Source organism: Musa acuminata, chromosome BXJ1-10, assembly GCF_036884655.1.
Source record: "Musa acuminata AAA Group cultivar baxijiao chromosome BXJ1-10, Cavendish_Baxijiao_AAA, whole genome shotgun sequence".
Classification (NCBI taxonomy): domain Eukaryota; kingdom Viridiplantae; phylum Streptophyta; class Magnoliopsida; order Zingiberales; family Musaceae; genus Musa; species Musa acuminata.
Window position 1 is genome coordinate 3,787,373 of NC_088336.1, and position 20,338 is coordinate 3,807,710.

The following is a 20,338-nucleotide window of genomic DNA, read 5'->3' on the forward strand; positions in this document are numbered from 1 at the left end:
ACTTCAATCATCCCAATGGCGTATATTAAATACCCGAAGGAGCACTCCCCCAATAGCGGATGGAGAGGCTTTATCCTATAGGATGAGTTTGTGTTCTCCCAACAGCGGATGGAGGCAAACTCATATCGCACTCCCAACAGCAGATAGAATGGTGTTCCACACCTGCCTGTTGAATCTCGTATTTTGATGATGAAACTACTTGATATATGATTTAATCTGCGTTTTGAGTGACGCAGGATGCCTCGATCAGGATGAGACAATTAAAGCAGGAAAATCATGTTGTGCCGGAGGAACATGTCAGAAGATTGGACGTCGGGCTGGTGGATCGGTCGACGTATCGACAGAAGGCTTCGGGCCATGAACTCGGGCATCGGGCCAAGAAGAGCGGGTATTGTGCCAAGGATATCGGAGTTGCGGAGTCAACTGACCGATTGGGCAATAGGCTGCAGGAAAGGACGATGCACCGAAGAATCAGACGAAGCGTCGAGGGACCAATGACATGCCGTACAACTTGGTTAATTGCTTAGGATTAATGGTCTCGATCGAAGTTTTTGTTTTGAGTGTGCAGGATTAACTACGATGGAAGAAAGACATACAGTAGGAGTTAGCCGGAGTCATGACAATGATCACGTTGGAAGTTCGAGAGCTCGACGGAAGTTCGGACAGTCATCGGAGGTTCTGCGGGAACAAATCCGAGAAGTCCAAACGCTTGCCAAAGAAGCTCGTCGTAACTTGCCAAGTGGATCGTCGCAAGTCCAGGAGTTTGCCGGAAGTCCGCAGGAGCATCACCAAGGGTTCATTGGATAATCGACGGAAGTTCACTAGAAACTCGCCGGAAGAAGCGACTGACGCACCGGAGCAAGCTGTAGAAATTGTCTTAAGATTTATCGTAGTTAGCACTAATGATTAAGTTGAAAATGGGAGGTGATCCCATTAGCATAATCTTGGGGCAATTGGGCCCCTGAAAAACCCAAATTGGGCCGAATGGATCAACCCATTCGGACCCTGGTTGCTGTGGGAGGTGCAACCGCCCAAGCCAGGAGGTAGCACCGCCTAGGCTAAGTCTCCCAGGGAGACTGGGCGGTGCAACCGCCCCAGCCAGGAGGTGCAACCGCCTGGGCTCAGTCTCCGAGCGAGACTGGGCGGTGCAACCTCTCCTGACAAGAGGTGGCACCGCTTGAGCTCAAGTTTCGAGCTCTGCCAAGCGGTGCAACCGCCCCAGTCAGGAGGTGCAACCGCCTGAGCTCGGTCTTCGAGCTCTGGCAGAGAGGTGCAACCGCCCTTGACAGAGGTGGCACCGCCCAGAGGCTCAGTCTTCGAGCTCTGCCAGGCGGTGCAACCGCTCCAGTCAGGAGGTGCAACCGCCTGATCCCGGAATTTCGGGAATTGACAGTTTTGAGCTCCAAATTTGAACTGGGTTGGGGCCTATAAATACCCCACCCATTCAGCACAGAAAGCACAGAGACATACACTCAAAATCTTGATATCTTTTTGTGATTCTTAGAGATCAAAACTGTTGTAAAGGCCAAAAGTTCTCCTCCTTCTGTTCTTCAAAGGTTGAGTTGTAAAGAGAGGAGAGAAAACTTCTATAAGGGTTGTCTCCTAAGCCCGTCAAAAGGAGTGAATCTGTAAAAGGGTGGTTGGCCTTCGCCTATTGAAGGAAGGCCTCTAGTTGACGTCGGTGACCTCGTCGGTGGAGGAAGCCAAAAGTGGAGTAGGTCAAGATTGACCGAACCACTCTAAATCTCGGTTTGCATTTCCTTTGAGCATTTTACCTTCACTACAAACTTCTCAATAGCTTACTGCCTTCTGCGATTTTACGAACAAGTTTCTAAGTTCAGAACTTTCCGAATCTGCGTTTAGACGTAAATCGTTATTTTTGTACGATCATCATATTTCAGTTTACGTTTACGTTTTGATTTCAATCATAACTGTTTACTGCCTTCTGCGATCTTACGAACAAGTTTCTAAGTTCAGAACTTTCCAAATCTGCGTTTAGACATAAATCGGCTTTTATCGTACGAACGTCGCATTTCAGTTTGCGCTTGTATTCTGCTTTCCATCATAAACTGTAAACTGCCTTCGTAGATCTACTTTAATGTCTTCTCGCTTAATCTCAAGTTAAAGTAATCTTAGAATCGGCTTTCACATCGAAATCGTTTTTATCGAACGAACGCAGCTTTCATTTTAATCCCTGAAAAATTTCCGCTGCACTAATTCACCCCCCCCCCCTCTTAGTGCTCTTGATCCTTACACTGCCAAATTGGGGACATGTTCCTCCCAACAGCGGATGGAGGAACCATCCAACTGTCACATCTGACGGCCCGCTAATCCCCGAAGGGAATCGCCCTACCTGCTCTCGGCAAGGAAATAACATAATCTCATACCGGTCATGTCAATATGGGGATGAAACAACACATTTAAAACGTCTCTTTCAAATATCATCAATATCAAATAATATAAATTAGCCCTCAATTGACTTGAACTCTAGTTCAATCGATCCAATTGAACTCAATTTACTAGAACCTAACTGAACCGATCTTTAATTCTTATTTCACTGGTCTGGAACCACCCTAGACTAGTATAATTTGGACTAGATATGGTTCAATTTAGGTTAAACTAACTTGAATAAGTCAATCAATTCAGAATCACCCTGAATTGATCTAGACTAATCAAGCCTAGTTTAGTTCAATCAATATTTGGGCTTAAATCCAACAATAATATTGGGCTAGATTGAGCCAGCCGATCTACTGGTCATGTGCATTATACATGACTGAGCATACATCACACAAAGCTGGCCCAGCCCTAGCCCATGGACTGGTCATGTGTGTCGCATGTGTCATTTATAGTCTATCCATTTCTATATATGGAAAGTTAAGAAATCATCATATAATCATCATATAATAATCAAGAAATTGTAATAGAAAAGAAAAAGGGGGTTTGTGATGATTTTTAAATCTTTTCTACTGGGTAATTTATTATACTTATGCATGAAGATAATAAATTCGGTCGTTTTGGTCGGACTCTATTATGGATTTCTGACCACATTCTCCATAGGGCCCTCTTATCTCTTCCTTCTTCGAGCTCGGGTTATGGAAGAAGGAACCGAGAAGGAGGTATCAGCAACAACTGGTTTTATTACGGGACAGCTCATGATGTTCATATCGATCTATTATGCGCCTCTGCATCTAGCATTGGGTAGACCTCATACAATAACTGTCCTAGTTCTACCCTATCTTTTGTTTCATTTCTTCTGGAACAATCACAAAAACTTTTTTGATTATGGGTCTACTACCAGAAATTCAATGCGTAATCTCAGCATTCAATGTGTATTCCTGAATAATCTCATTTTTCAATTATTCAACCATTTTATTTTACCAAGTTCAACGTTAGCCAGATTAGTCAACATTTATATGTTTCGATGCAACAACAAGATGTTATTTGTAACAAGTAGTTTTATTGGTTGGTTAATTGGTTACATTTTCTTCATGAAATGGGTTGGATTGGTATTATTCTGGATACGGCAAAATCATTCTATTCGATCTAAATCTAATAGGTACCTTGCTAAATCTAATAGGTACCTTGTGTCAGAATTGAGAAATTCTATGGCTCGAATTTTTAGTATTCTCTTATTTATCACCTGTGTCTACTATTTAGGCAGAATGCCGTCGCCTATTGTCACTAAGAAACTGAAAGAAACCTCAGAAAAGGAAGAAAGGGGAGAAAGTGAGGAAGAAAGCGATGTAGAAAGTGAGGAAGAAAGCGATGTAGAAACAACTTCCGAAAGGAAGGAGACTAAACAGGAACAAGAGGGATCCACCGAAAAAGACCCTTCCCTTTATTCGGAAGAAAAGGAGGATCCGGACAAAATAGATGAAACGGAAGAGATCCGAGTGAATGGAAAGAAAAAAACAAAGCATGAATTCCACTTTCACTTTAAAGACACATGCGATAAAGATAGCCCAGTTTACGAAGATTCTTATCTTGATACCTATCAAGATAATTGGGAATTGGGAAGACTTGAAGAAGAGAAAAATGAAAAGACTTTTTTCTGCTTTGACTTTGAAAAACCTATTGTAACTTTTCTTTTCGATTATAAGCGGTGGAATCGTCCATTGCGATATATAAAAAATAATCGATTTGAAAATAGTGTACAAAATGAAATGTCACAATATTTTTTTTATACGTGTTCAAGTGATGGAAAACAAATAATATCTTTTACATATCCGCCTAGTTTATCAACTTTTTCGGAAATGATAGAACGCAAAATGTCTTTGTACATGACAGAAAAATTTTCCCATGAAGACCTATATGATTATTGGGTTTCTACCAATGAGCAAAAAAAATACAACTTGAGCAATGAATTGATAAGTCGAATAAAAACTCTAGAAGAAGAAGAAGAAGAAGAAGAAGAAGAAGAAGAAAGGATATCTCTTGCTCTAGATATACTTGAAAAAAGGACCAGATTATGCAACGATGAGAATGAGCAAGAATACTTGCCAAAAGCGTATGATCCTTTTTTGAGCGGACCGTATCGTGGAACAATAAGAACAATAAAAAAATTCTATTCACATACAATCATGAATGATTTAATTACTTCTACAAATGATTTAATTACTTCTACAAATGATTTAATTACTTCTACAGAAGAAGAAGATGTAGATTCCATAGAAACGTTTTGGATAAATAAGATTCATGGGCTCTTTCCTATTTCTAAAAATTCTCGAGAATTTGAACATGAAAAGAATCCGCTTGATGAGAAATCATCATTTAATTATATTGTTAATTTCTTAACGTCAATCGATGAATCTTCTTTATTTTTATTGGAAGAAGAAAGAAGAATTAATTCAGAAAGTAAAGCAAAATCCTTGAGATTTGTATTCGACATAATTACAACCAATCCAAATGATCAAACAACAACTGAAAAAAAATCCATTGGAATAGAAGAAAAAAAATCCATTGGAATAGAAGAAAAAAAATCCATTGGAATAGAAGAAATCAGTAAAAAGGTTCCTCGATGGTCATACAAATTGACCGATGAATTAGAAGGACTGGATCAAGAAAATGGAGAAGAACAGAAGGAAGATTATGAAATTAGTTCAAGAAAAGCGAAACGGGTGGTGATCTATACTGATAAAAATCTGGATACCGATACTGATAATATTGATCAAGCAGAAGCAGAAGCAGAAGCAGAAGAGGTGGCTTTGATACGTTATTCGCAACAACCAGATTTTAATCGGGGTATAATCCAAGGATCCATGCGTGCTCAAAGACGTAAAACAGTTATTTGGGAAATATTTCAAACAAATGTTCATTCCCCGCTTTTTTTAGATCGAATAGACAAAGTCTTTTTTTTTTTCTTTTTTTGATAGATATAGATATCGAATAATTAATCTTATTTTTAGGAATTCCGTGGGGGGAAACCCAGAATCCGAAACTTCCGACTTTGAGGAGGAAGAGGAAGAGAAAAACACTGGGAAAAAAAAAAGACGAGGAGAAAAAAAAAAAAAGAGGAAGATGAACGGATAACAATATCAGAAATTTGGGATAGCATTATATTTGCTCAAGCAATAAGAGGTTTGATGCTGATAACCCAATCTTTTTTTAGAAAAAACATTGTATTGCCTTCATTGATAATAGCTAAAAATATTGGACGTATGTTATTATTCCAATTCCCCGAGTGGTATGAGGATTTGAAGGAATGGAATAGAGAAATACATGTTAAATGCACCTATAATGGTGTTCCATTATCAGAAACAGAATTTCCCCAAGATTGGTTAACAGATGGTATTCAGATAAAGATTTTATTTACTTTTCGTTTAAAACCTTGGCGAAGATCTAAAATACGATCTCATCATGGAGATCCAATGAAAAAAAAAGGAAAAAAAGAAAATTTTTGTTTTTTAACAGTTTGGGGAATGGAAACGGAACTCCCTTTTGGTTCCCCCCGAAAGCAACCTTCTTTTTTTGAACCCATATATAAGGAACTCAAAAAAAAAATTAGAAAAGTAAAAAAGAACTCTCTAAAAGTTTCAAAAGAAAAAACAAGATGGGTCATCAAAATAGTTCTAGTTCTAAAACGAGTTCTAAAACGAGTTCTAAAACGAATAGTTCTAGTTCTAAAACGAATAGTTCTAGTTCTAAAACGAACAGTTCTAGTTCTAAAACGAATAATGAAGAAACTTGAAAAAGTGAACCAAATTTCTTTATTTGAATTGAGGAAGGGAAAAGTACATGAACCAAATGAAAATGCAAAAGATTCAAAAAAAAATAATCAGATTATTCACGAATCGACCATTCAAATTCGATCTATGAATTGGACAAATTATTTACTCATAGAAAAAAAAATGAAAGATCTTGCTGATAAGACAATCACAATAAGGAATCAAATAGAAGGAATCACAAAAGACAAGAAGAAAATAGTTCTAGCCTATCATGATAAAAGACCGGAATTACAAAAACATATTTGGCAGATACTTCAAAGAAAAAAATACCCGATTAATACGCAAATCACATTATTTTATGAAATCTTTCATTGAAAAAATATACATAGATATCTTGCAATGTATGGTTACCATTTCTAAGGTTAATGCACAACTTTAAAAAAAAACAATTATCAATGAATCCATTTACAACGATGAAAGAAATCAAGAAGGAATTGATGAAACAGATCAAGATACAATGAACTTTATTTCGACTATAAAAAAGTCCTTTTCTAATCCTAATATTAGAAATGATTTAAACACTTATCACGACTTATCTTCCTTGTCCCAAGCATATGTATTTTACAAATTGTCACAAACCCAATTATTTAACAACCATCACCTGAGATCTGTACTTCAATATCACGATCACGGGACCTATCCTTTTATTAAAGACAAGATAAAGTATTATTGTATGACACGAGGAATATTTGATTCCAAATCAAGGTTTGATTCCAAATCAAGGCATAAGAAAATTAATAAGTCTGGAATGAATAAATGGAAAAACTGGTTAAAGGGTCATTATCAATATAATTTTTCTCGGAGCAAATGGTCTCGATTAGTACTGAAAAAATGGCGAAATAGAGTCAATCAACGTTGTACTATTCAAAATAAAGAATCAATGAAATTGTATTCATATAAAAAAAGAAAAAGACCGATTAATTCATTACATGAATGCAAATTTTTGTGCAGTGGATTTATCGATGAGTCAAAAAGAAAAATTTAAAAAACACTACAGATATGATCTTTTATCACATGAATATATAAATTATGGGGATAGTAAGGACTCATACACACTGAAACCCGTATCGTTTTATGTATTGCTAAATATGACTATTGATGATTACCTAAAAAAAGGATATTTTATTGATACCCATAAAAATTTGGATAGAAAATATTTGGATTATAGAATTCTTCATTTTTGCCTTAGAAACAATAGTGATATTGAGAACAATAGTGATATTGAGAACAATAGTGATATTGAGGACTGGACCAATATGTATATCGGTACCGAAATTTATAAAAATACTAATAAAAATACTAAGACTAAGACTCATCAAAAAAAAATTTTTGATTGGATGGGAATGAATCGAAATTATTCTACCATATCAAATCTAGAACCTTGGTTCTTCCCAGAATTTGTGTTACCTTTTGATGCATATAAGATTAAACCGTGGATCATACCAATCAAATTACTTCTTTCTAATATTTATTATGAAAATGATATTAGTCAAAATCAAAATGAAAATAATATTAGTCAAAATCAAAATGAAAAAAATATTAGTCAAAATCAAAATAAAAAAAATATTAGTCAAAATCAAAATAAAAAAAATATTAGTCAAAATCAAAATAAAAAAAATATTAGTCAAAATCAAAATAAAAAAAATATTAGTCAAAATCAAAATAAAAAAAATATTAGTCAAAATCAAAATAAAAAAAATATTAGTCAAAATCAAAATAAAAAAATATTAGTCAAAATCAAAATAAAAAAAATATTAGTCAAAATCAAAACTTCAAAGATTCCGTTAAAATATAATTTCAGAATTCCAACCAAGAAAAACAGGGTCAATCAAATCTTGTATCAGATCCACAAAAACAAAACCAAAAGGAATATCTTGAAGAGGATTGCACGAGATCAAACATTAAAAAAGGTAAAAAAAAAAAAACAATCCAAGAAAAATAAGGAAGGAGAACTAGATTTGTTCCTGAAAAAATATTTTATTTTTCAATTAAGATGGGATGACCCCTTGAATCAAAAAATTATTAATAATGTTAGGATATATTGTCTCCTACTTAGATTGATAAATCCAAGGGAAATTGCTATATCCTCGATTCAAAGAGGAGAGATGCATCTGGATGTAATGCTGATTCAGAAAGATCTAGCTCTTACAGAATTAATAAAAAGGGGAATATTAATTATCGAACCAATTCGTCTATCTTTAAGAAGGGATGGAAAATTCATTATATATCAAACCATAAGTATTTCATTGATCGATAAATTGTAAGCATAAAATCTGTAATCATGCTATCTATAATGCGGAAAAACTTTTATACCAAGATTGAAATCAAATAAATTAGATCTGACAATTTTACGATGCATACCTTTCTTGTTGTTCAGAAGAAATAAACCTTATCTGATCTACAAGCACTTCGTCGTCGGATCTGAAATATCAATCTGCAAGGATCTGCAAAAAGAACTAGATCTTTCTCCTCTCTTCCTATCTTTTCACTTGACTCAAATTGAGAGAAAAACTTAATCTCTCACTTGACTCAAATTGAGAGAAAAACTTAATCTCTCACTTGACTCAAATTGAGAGAAAAACCTTAATCTCTCAATTGACTGAGATGCTACTCAGATGCGCACTTGATATATCAGATGATATATGATGATCTCTTTAGCCCCTAGAGGTCCTGTCTATTTATAGGCGAGAGCAGAGGGTCTAGGATAAGTTATTAGGAGAGTTCCTTCCATCAAGGTTATCTCCTAAAGAATTCTACTTTAATATGGACTTCTTTTCTATTGGCCAATAACCATAATCAGAATCCAATGATGGTTGGGCTGGGTTAGCCTATGGGCCAAGGCCTGACCCGGGGGTTGGGCCTAGCCTATGAGCAATTTCATTCCAATTAATGTCCAATTTCATACCACAACATATATCCATTAACAATATAAATAAAAACATAATAACGCATTAAAAGATAGATAAGGAAAAAAGCTTTAATACAAGGAAATAACATTCTAAATTCAAATAAAAATTATGCTTTCAACACATATAAAATTTCAACATATTCTAGGCAAATTTTAAATCATCTAGAATAACATATTTTAAATTTCAAATCAAAGAATATCAAAAAGATTTTTGATAACATATTTTAATCTAATAAGATTTTAGTCCAGATAAGATTAAAGATGAATTGTAATGCCGAGAAATATCATATAAAATATATAAATTTTTAACATATTTAAATCTATAATAAAAAACTTAATCATGGGTAAAAGAATATTATAAAAACTTTAATTGATTACTTTAATGTAATAATAAAAATTTTAATATTTAAAGAATTGATATATATTTTTCAAACTACAAAACTTTCAATATTTAGATAATCAAAATAAAAAAATAAAACTTTTATATTCAAGAAAGGCAGGGAAACCTACCTCTCATTAGTAGGGTGTAACTCCTCGTTCCTCCCGCTGTTGGGCTCGGCTAAGTGAGGAACAAAGGAGAGAAATCCCTTACCTTAAATAGGAGGAGTTGAGCCTCCATTAAAGGAAGTTTATTTTTATTTTCGTATTTATTTAATATAGATTATTTCTATTTAATATACTAACAAATATGATCTCATCCTATTTGGAATGCTTAATAGTTATTTCCTAATTTGCATTAACAAACAAGGAAATAGATTAAGATTTCCTAAATTACAATGGTAAGTAAGGAAAAAAATTAATCCCAAACTTAATTATTTGATTTGATTACAAAGCTAGATGATCGGTTGACGTATCGACAGAAGGCTTCGAGCCATGGATTCAAGCATCGGGCCAAGAAGAGCAGATATTATGCCAAGATCGGAGTTATGGAGTCAACTGACCGATTGGGCAATAGGTCGCAAGAGAGGATGATGCACCAAAGAATCGGACGAAGTGTCGATAGACCAATTACATGCCGGACAACATGATTGAAGCTTAGTAATAATTGTCTAGATCGAAGTGTGTTTTTACATGTGCAGGATTAACTACGATAGTAAGGAATAAAACAAAATGAAGTCCTAGAGTCAAGAACGTAATTTTGTTTGGAGTTCGGGAGTTAGTCGAAAATCCGGACATTCGTCGGAAGTTCTGTAGGAACCAGCCGAGAAGTCTCAGAGTTTGCTAGAGAAGCTCATCGGAACTCGCCAAGAAGATCATTATAAAGTTTAGGAACTTGCCGAGAGTCCGCTGGAATATTGTCGAGAGATCGTTAGATGTTCGCTGGAAGATCGCCGGAAGCTCGTCGGAAGAAACTAGACTTACGAACTTGTTTAGCTTAGTAAATGTCTTAGATTTCATAGTTAGCACGTAATTAAGATTGGAATTGGGCCAACCCAATTAGGGGCCAGTTGGCCCCTTGTAAGAATTGTGTTGGGCCCAATAAAAAGGCCCAACTAGTGCACAAAGAGGTGACATCGTCGTGGCACAGTCTCCGAGACTGTGTCAAGCGGTGGTATCGCCAATCTGGGCGGTGGGACCACCCAATGCAGTGTCAGTGTCAGACTAACACTATCGATGGTACCGCCCAGCATAAGCGATGGTACCGCCCGTACCTAGGAAACCCGGGATGAGATGTTTTTAGGCTCCAAGTTTGAATCAACTTGAGGCCTATAAATACCTCTATCATCCCTGGTTAAACTACACAAGCACAGAGAGTTTAAAAGTGAAGAAATGTTGTTGCAATCACTTAAGAAATCCCCTCCTTTAGTCTAAGTTTAGAATTCTGTTTAGGAGGAGTGAGTGCTTGTAAAGGTTGTCTCCTAAACCTATGAAAAGGAGAAGAGGGGTGTAAGAAGGAGGTTGATCTTCGCCTATTAAAAGAAGATTTATAGTGGATGTCGGTGGCCTCGACGGAAGAGGAATCGACAGAGTGGATGTAGGTTACGATGACCGAATCACTATAAAATTGGCGTGTTCTTTGGTTTGCATTTCTATTATTGTCATTTACTTTACTGCAAAGCACTTTACTTGCTTTACATCCACTATGGTCTTCCATATGCTTTCAAAGTTAATACCTTTACAAAATGATTTTTCGTTGGAAACAGATTTAATCGCAACGAAGTTTTGAACCGACGTAAATTTTACCATTACACTAATTCACCACCCCCCTCTTAGTGCCTATTTTCAGACGTAGATTTAATCCTTACACTTTTAAGTTAAGCATATTTCTGGGATCAATTTTCAACGTACGGAAGAATTTTCAAAACCGACGTGATTTTACCACTACACTAATTCACCCACCTCCCCTTCTTAGTGTCGACTCGTTCCTAACAATTTTGGGCTTCCCTAGGCAATTACAAGGTTTCATAAAGATTTAAAATTTTTAAATAAAATATTTTAGTAACAATCTTTTGAATAAAATTATTTTGTTTTTAAATAAAACCTCAAAAAGAGTAACCACATTCAGAATCAATATTACTTAAATATTTTTTAAAATATTTTAAATTCATAAAATTATTTCTAATAATATTCAAGTAATTTGTGATCATATTAGTTCTACAATCATTTTAAATTAACCAAAATTGATAAAAAAAAAAAGAAGTAATTTTTTTATTTTTAAACACAAAATTAATTGAATAATATTTTATTTAATGGTCCAAAAATAGAAAAGATGATAATTTTGGGATTCATCAGATATTTTCAAGCTTTCATAAAAATTTTAGGGAAATATATTATAATTTTAATTTAAATTAGTCAAAAATCGAAAAATCAAACAATTTCAACTTCAATGTCCAATTATAGGGTGATTTCTCTAAAAAAACCCTTAATTTTTCTCTAGTTGAGCTCTCCTATATTAGTAACCCCAATTTTTCTCTAAAAAAAACCCTTAATTTTTCTCTAAAAAAAACCCTTAATTTTTCTCTAGTTGATTTCTCTAAAAAATTCCAATAAAGAATTTTTTAAAAATGATAAAGTAACCCTAACATCGTTGCCGTTGCCGTTGCCGCAACCGTACCGTTGACGTTGCTGTTGCCGCTGTCGCAGCCGCTGCCGCTGCCGCTGCCTCAGCCGCAGCCGCAGCCACGGCCACAGCCACGGCCACAGCTACTGTCACAACCGCAGCCACCTTCCCCTCTTCCTATTCTTCCCTCTCTTCTCCCTCTTCTTCTTTTCTCTTCTTTCCTAGCTGCAACTGTCGTAGTCGCATCCGCAGCCATGGCCACAGCCACCCCAGCCACAGCCGCTTCTTCCTCTCCCTCTTCTCTTCCAGCTGCAAGTACCATCACCGCAGCTGCAGCCCCTTCTTTCCGTTCTCTTCTTCCTCTCCTTCCCTTCTTCCTTCCTCTTCTTCTTTCACAACCACAGCTGCAGCTGCCACAGCCACAGCCACAACTCCCCTTCCTCTCTTCTTCCTCACCTTCTTTTCTTCCTCTCCTTCTTCTCTTCTTCTCCTCTTCTTCCCTTCTCCTCCCCGACGCCTCACACCTCCTTGCTGCAGCTCTTGCCGCAGCCACCTTCCTCTTTTCCTCTTCATCCCTTTCTTCTCCCTCTTCTTCTTCTTCTTCTTCTCTTCTCCTCCCTAACGCCCCACACATCCTCTCCTCCTCTGTTTCCCTCTGACAGAGGTGCTGCAGCCCTAACTGCTGCAGCTACCTCTCTCTCCTCTCCCTCTTCCCTCTCTTCTCCTTCTTCTTCTTCTTTTGTTCTCTTCTCCCTCTTCTTCTTCTTCTCCTCTTCTTCCCTTCACCTCCACGACGACCCACACCTCTGTTTCCTCGTGCAGGAAACAGAGGTGCTGCCGCCCTAGCTGCAACCACCTCCCTTTCCACTCCCTCTTCCCGCTCTTCTCCTTCTTCTTCTTTTCTTCTCTTCTCCCTCTACTTCTCCTTCTCTTCTTCTCCTCTTCTTCCCTTCTCTTCCCCGACGCCTCACACCTCCTCGCTACAGCCACCTTCCTCTTTTCTTCTTCTTCCCTTTCTTCTCCCTCTTCTTCTTCTCTTCTCCTCCTCTTCTTCTTCATCTGTTCTCCTTTTCTTCCCTTCTTCTCTACTTCTCCTCTTCTTCTCCCCAACGCCTCATGGGTCCTCTCTCTATTTCACATGTGCGTGGGAGGTGGTGGGATCAAAATGCAAGTTTCCTTTTTTTTTCTTTTTTTTATACAGCCTAACAGAACCTTAAAATTTTTATATTTATAAATAGGTTATTACATAAATTTTAGAAATGAGGGATATTACACTCTTCTCCCCTTAAAAAAAAAAGAGTCATCTAAATTGATCATATCTCAATCAATGAAAAGATGAGGATTACGTTTTTATTCATTTTCTCCACCAACTCCCAGATAGTTTCATCAATAGAATACAATTCAATTCCATAATTATCCAAGAGTGATTGAAATATCCTCCTCGTTGATCTTCAATAGATGGTAATCCGACCTCTGATCAATCTTAAAAAATACTTATACATCAAACAATTGATCAAATAAGTCGTGGGTAGAAGATTTTTATTTTTTTATTTTTTTGATGGTCACTTGATTAAATTGTCTACAACTAATGTAAAGTCTCAATGTTCCATCCATCTTCTTAGGTAACACCAAAGCACCCCATAATAAAATACTAGGCCAAATAAAACTTTTATCTAAGAGTCCTTGTAGTTGCTTTCTCAATTCTACTAACTCAAATGGTGTCATTCTGTAGAGAGACATAGATATTAGAATTGTCCCAACGACTAAATCAAAAATAAATTCACTCTCTTTGTCTAAAAGTAATCCAGGCAAGTCATCTTGGGATACATCAGGCAAGGAGGTAAATCATACCTAATACTTTCAAAATAAAAGATAGGATGATCTAGTGCGCAAAAAGTGATCATTTTGTATAATAATATATACTGGTATGATAGGAAGATAGTCAATCCATACCAAGTATAATATCAAAACTCTAAATATCTAGGAGAACCAAATCAGTAAAAAGTTCATGTTTTCCAATAGAAATCAGACAACATGACCAGATCAAGTTTGTTATCAAAGAATCCCCAATAGTCGTATTTATATATAGCATATAATCCAGTGGTCTAGGTTGAATGCCGAAGTGATAAGCAAAATATTACGAATCAAATCATAGATAAGACCCATGGTCAAACAAATATTTATATTCTTTCAAAAACATAGATAATACCTTCAACCACTTGTTCAGAAGCTTTAAAATCATATTCTGTGATAGCATACACTTTGACATGGGCTGATGATTTAGGAGGCAGTGACTCTTTCTTCGTATCCAAAGGACAGTCTTTTATTTTAGATCCAACTTTTCACAAGAAAAATAGACTCCAGTCACCCATAAACATAAACTTGGTTCATAATTTAACTCGCATCTTACACAGGATTGAGTCTTTTATGGTGACTTCCTTTTTTAAAAATCCAAATGTCCTGACCCTCTTGTTATCACTTTCTGTTGGGAAAAAACCTATTAAAGCGGAATATTCTTTTCCCTCTTTGTGTATCAAAATGGGTTCCTCATCAAAATACCAACTTGATATCCAAATGAAAATATCAATCAGCACAACATAAACAATAGAGCGAATAATCAATCACATAGTGAGACCAAATCTTTTTAACGTGGAAAACCCAATGTGGGAAAAACCACGGGACCGTAGTCCACCTGAAACTTCCACTATCAATAATAATGATAATAGGTTTATAGTAGGTCTTATCTAGAATAACTAGAGGATCAGAATAACATCAAGAACATAGATCTTGGCTCTAGCATATCATCATATAGGATGGATCTTCTCGTAAGAGAATTCTAGGTCTCACAGAGTGGATATAGCAGGAAAGTATCTTAGAGAGGGTAAACTGTAGATCAACACTATTAGGATTGTAGAGTTTACTGCAAGGATTCTCCACATAAAATTTGGGCCGAAACTGACAACGTTTGGCTACCGATCGTCAAGTAGAAAATTCAGAAACCTAATCTTTCTCTCTCCTCTTTTCTCTACACGCCACCGCATGCTGCACACTCTAATCTTTCTCTTCCTCATTTTGCCCTTTCTCTCTCTATTTCTTTAATTTCTTTGATTTGGGCTCAAACGGCCCAATTTGTCCAAGCCCACATATGGGCTGAACCCAACAATTCTCCCCCTCCAACTCATATGGTGGGTTGTACCAAGCCCGCTCTTCGTCTACATGCTTCAAGTTTTTCCTTAGGCAAAGACTTTGTCAACATATCTGAACCATTATCATTAGTATGTACTTTTTTCAACTGTAATTGTTTCATCTCAAGCACATCACGAATCTAGTGATATCTCACATCAATATGCTTGGATCTAGAATGGTATGCTGAATTCTTGGAGAGGTGAATGACGCTCTGACTATCACAGTAAATAGTATATCCTTTTTGTTTCAAGCCCAATTCCTGTAGAAACTTTTTCATCCATAAAGCTTCCTTGCAGGCTTCAGTAATTGTTATGTATTCTGCTTCTGTGGTTGATAGAGCAACACATTTTTGTAACTTAGACTGCCAAGAGACTGCTCCTCCTACAAATGTCATCAAGAATCCCGAAGTGGACTTCCTGGAATCATTATCACCTGCCATGTCAGCATCTGTGTACCCTTCTAACACAAGTTCATCATTACCAAAACATAAACATAACCTGGAAGTACCTCTTAGATATCTTAATATCCATTTCACTGCTGCCCAATGTTCCTTTCCAGGATTAGAGAGAAATTGGCTAACAACTCCAACTGCATGAGCTATATCTGGCCTAGTACAAACCATAGTATACATCAAACTGCCTACTACAAATGAGTAAGGCACTCTGGACATTTCTTCTTTTTCTTTCTCACTTGTAGGACATTGTTTTGAACTAAGCTTGAAATGACCTACAAGTGGAGAACAAACTGCTTTGGCTTTACTCATGTTGAATCTTTCAAGAACCTTTTCAATGTAAGTCTCCTGAGATAGCCAAATCTTCTTTTTCTTCCTATCACGAAGAATCTTTATGCCAAGTATTTGTTTCACCGATCCCAAGTCTTTCATGGTAAAAGACTTACTCAGCTCTCTTTTAAGCTTTCCAATTTTTCCAACATCATGTCCAACAATCAGCATATCATCAACATATAGTAGTAAAATAATAAAATCATCATCTGAAAATTTTTTCATAAACACACAATGATCATATGTGGTTCTATCATACCCTTGACTCATCATAAAGGAATCAAACTTCTTATACCACTGTCTAGGTGCCTATTTGAGTCCATATAAGCTTTTACTAAGCTTACACACCATATTTTCTTTTCCCTTGACTTTGAAACCTTTTGGTTGCTCCATGTAAATTTCTTCTTCTAAGTCACCATGAAGAAATGCTGTTTTTACATCAAGTTGCTCAACTTCTAAATTCAAGCGGGCAGCTAAACCAAGAACAACTCGGATAGATGACATTTTCACAATTGGAGAAAATATTTCTTCAAAGTCAATACCTTTCTTCTAACTGAATCCTTTCACAACTAGTTGTGCCTTGTATCTTTGTTGTGAGCTATTGTTTTCAGTCTTCAATTTATAAACCCACTTATTCTTGAGAGCTTTCTTCTCTTTAGGCAATTTTACCAAGTCATAGGTGTGGTTCTCAAGCAAGGATCTCATCTCTTCTTGCATTGCTTTAACCCACTCATTCTTATTCTTATGTAGAATAGCTTCTTAGTAAGTTTCTGACTCTTCCCCGTCAGTAAGCATAACATACTCATGTGGAGGATATCTAGTAGATGGTTGTCGCTCTCTAGTGGATCTTCTCAATGGAATCTCAACTGATGGTGGAGGTGCTTGTTCAGTTGGTTCAGCATCATCAACTGTGTGTATCATCACTAGTATTCTTACCACTATCTTCTTGTTCATCTCCCCCATGATCATCATTAACTACAGGTGAAGGAATTGGACCCAAACTCCAAGGAATATAAACAAAGGTTTCTGGCTTCTCAATATTATCACCGTCATCAAACAATTAGTCTTTAAGAAACACAACATCTCTGCTTCTAATAATCTTCTTGTTCACTGGATCCCATAATTTGTACCTAAACTCTTCATGACCATATCCCAAGAAGATACATACTTTTGCTTTACTATCAAGCTTGGACCTCTCATCTTTCAGAATATGAACAAATGCTTTACACCCAAAGACTCTTAAGTGATTATAAGATATATCTTTTCCTCTCCATACTCTCTCTAGAACATCACCTTTCAGAGGAACTGATGGAGAAAGATTTATCAGATCAACTGTAGTTCTTATAGCCTCCCCCCAAAATGACTTTGGTAACTTGGCGTGGGAAAGCATACACCTAATCCTTTCTTCAATGGTTCTGTTCATCCTTTCTGCCACACTGTTCTGTTGAGGAGTTTTAGGAACTGTTTTCTCAAGCTTGATACCATGGAACTTGCAATAATTCTCAAAAGGACCCCTGTACTCGTCACCATTATCTGATCGACTACATTTTATTTTTCTGCCAGTTTCTCTTTCAACACTGACATGAAACTTCTTGAAAACATCGAGTACTTGGTCTTTAGATTTCAAAGAAAAAGCCCACACTTTTCTAGAATGGTCATAAATAAAAGTAACAAAATAAAGAGCACCTCCAAGAGTTCTAGTTTGCATAGTATAAACATCAGTATGAACTAAATCAATAACATCTGATCTTCTAGATGATGGATATGTCTGAAATACAACTCTATATGTTTTTTCAACTAAGCAATGATCACAAGATTTAAGAGATGTACCTTGCAACTCTAGTAAGAACTACTTTCTAGCAAGAGTTTGAAGTCCCTTCTCGCTGATATGTCCAAGCCTCTTATGCTAAAGATCTATACTTTCACCTTTTTGAATTGCATTAATCTCTCCTTTGTGTAGCTTAGCTTCCATGACATAAAACAAGTTAATCTTCTTTCCTTTTTCCATAATTAGAGAACCTTTAGTGAGTTTCCATTTGCTTTCACCAAAATAGTGTGCAAAGCCCTCATCATCAAGTCTACCTGTAGATATCAAGTTAAGACGAATATTTGGAACATGTCTTACATCTTTGAGTATTAATTTCCTCCCAATACTAGTCTCCAAGCAAATATCTCCAATACCCACAATCTTAGATGTATCATTATTTCCTATTCTGACATTATCAAAATCACTAGTAGTGTAAGATCTAAAGAAATCACCATGAGAAGTAACATGAAATGAAGCATCAGAGTCAATTACTCAATTACTGTCCTGAGCTACAAGACTAACACAACCTTCATCACAAACAATAGTGATATTACCTTCAGCAGCAATTGTATTGGTCTCTCTCTCATTTTTCTTCATTTCATTCTGTTCTCGCTTCCAAAACCTGCACTCTTTCTTCATGTGACCTGGCCTGTTACAGTAAAAATATTTGATATCTCTTCTAGACTTAGATCTTCCTCTATATCCATGTAGATTTTTGCTATGTCTTCTTTCACGTCTTTCTTGTTTTTCAGTAACAATGCCCTAGAAGAAGATTCACCCTGTTCTTTCCTTTTGACATCTTCATTTAACAAACTGTCTTTAACTATATCTATAGTTAGAGTTCCTTCTGGCATGGAGTTGCAAATAGTCACCATATACGTTTCCCAACTTTTTGGTAAAGAGCTGAGAAGTAATAATCCTTGCATCTCATCATCTATATTCATTTTTATAGCAACCAACTTGTTTGCAAGACTCTCAAATAAGCTTATGTGCTCAACAATGTTACCACCATCTTTATACTTCAAATTTACAAGTCTTCTGAGGAGAAAAATTCTATTTCCCATTGTCGTTTTCGCAAAGAGGTTTTCTAACCTTTGCCAAACAATATCAGCTCTGGTTTCATATGAAATATGCTCATGCAAGTTTATATCCATCCATCTTCTAATATGGGCAATAGCTTTTCTATGTTGAACTTCCCATTCTTCATCGTCCATAGTAGAAGGTTTATCTTTAACCTTGATAGACTTATACAAATCTTTGCAATAGAGCAAATCTTCCATCAGACATCTCCAAGTGGAATAATTTGATGAGTTCAATTTAATCATACCATCTAACTGCTCTATTTCAATCACACAAGAAAAACTAGTACCAAACAACCTGTTGCTCTGATACCACTTGTTGGGAAAAAACCTGTTAAAGTGGAATATTCTTTTCCCTCTTTGTGTATCAAAATGGGTTTCTCATCAAAATACCAACTTAATATCTAAATGAAAATATCAATCAGCATAGCATAAACAATAGAGCAAATAATCAATCACACAGTGAGACCAAATCTTTTTAACGTGGAAAACCTAATGTAGGAAAAACCACGGGACCGTAGTCCGCCTCAAACTTCCACTATCAATAATAATAATAGTAGGTTTATAGTAGGTCTTCTCTAGAATAACTAGAGGATCAAAATAACATCAAGAACATAGATCTTGGCTCTAGCATATCATCATATAGGATGAATCTCCTCGTAAGAGAATTCTAGGTCTCATAGAGTGGATATAGTAGGAAAGTACCTTAGAGAGGGTAAACTGTAGATCAACACTGTTAGGATTGTAGAGTTTACTGCAAGGATTCTTCACATAAAATTTGGGCTGAAACTGACAACGTTTTGTCACGGACAAACTTTGAAACAGGATGTTTGATGTAATGCTTATATCTGTCCGTGTCTGTTGGCATGTTCATGCCTTGTAAAACATGTAGAGGGGCAGCCGAAGGCTTATAAGTCCCATTTTAGTTGGGTTGGTGGCCTCTTTAGGCTTGTAAATAAAGGTTGTGTCATGTGGACACGTGCGAGAGCTTTTCGGTCTGTAATGGACCATTTTACCCTTTGTTGTGCCACTGTTCAGAGCTTGTAAAGTCTGTTTGTAATTTGCATTGTCTATGAAGTGTTTTTCGAACATGTTTGCTTGTGGATCCCGTTTAAGGCGTTCTCTCTAACCCGTTCTCTCTTTTGGTGGTCCTAAGGGACAATGGGAGGCTTCGGGGAGGCTGACCTTTGTGGACGGACACGCAAGGGTGCCGCACGCCTTAGGCAAAACCAGCTAAGGTCGTGACATTTGGTATCAGAGCGGGACAAGCACTCATAGAAACACTTAGCATGCAAACGTGGGGGACCTAGCGGGGCTGCGTTGAGGGCAGTCAGCACACGCGCGACCGTTTG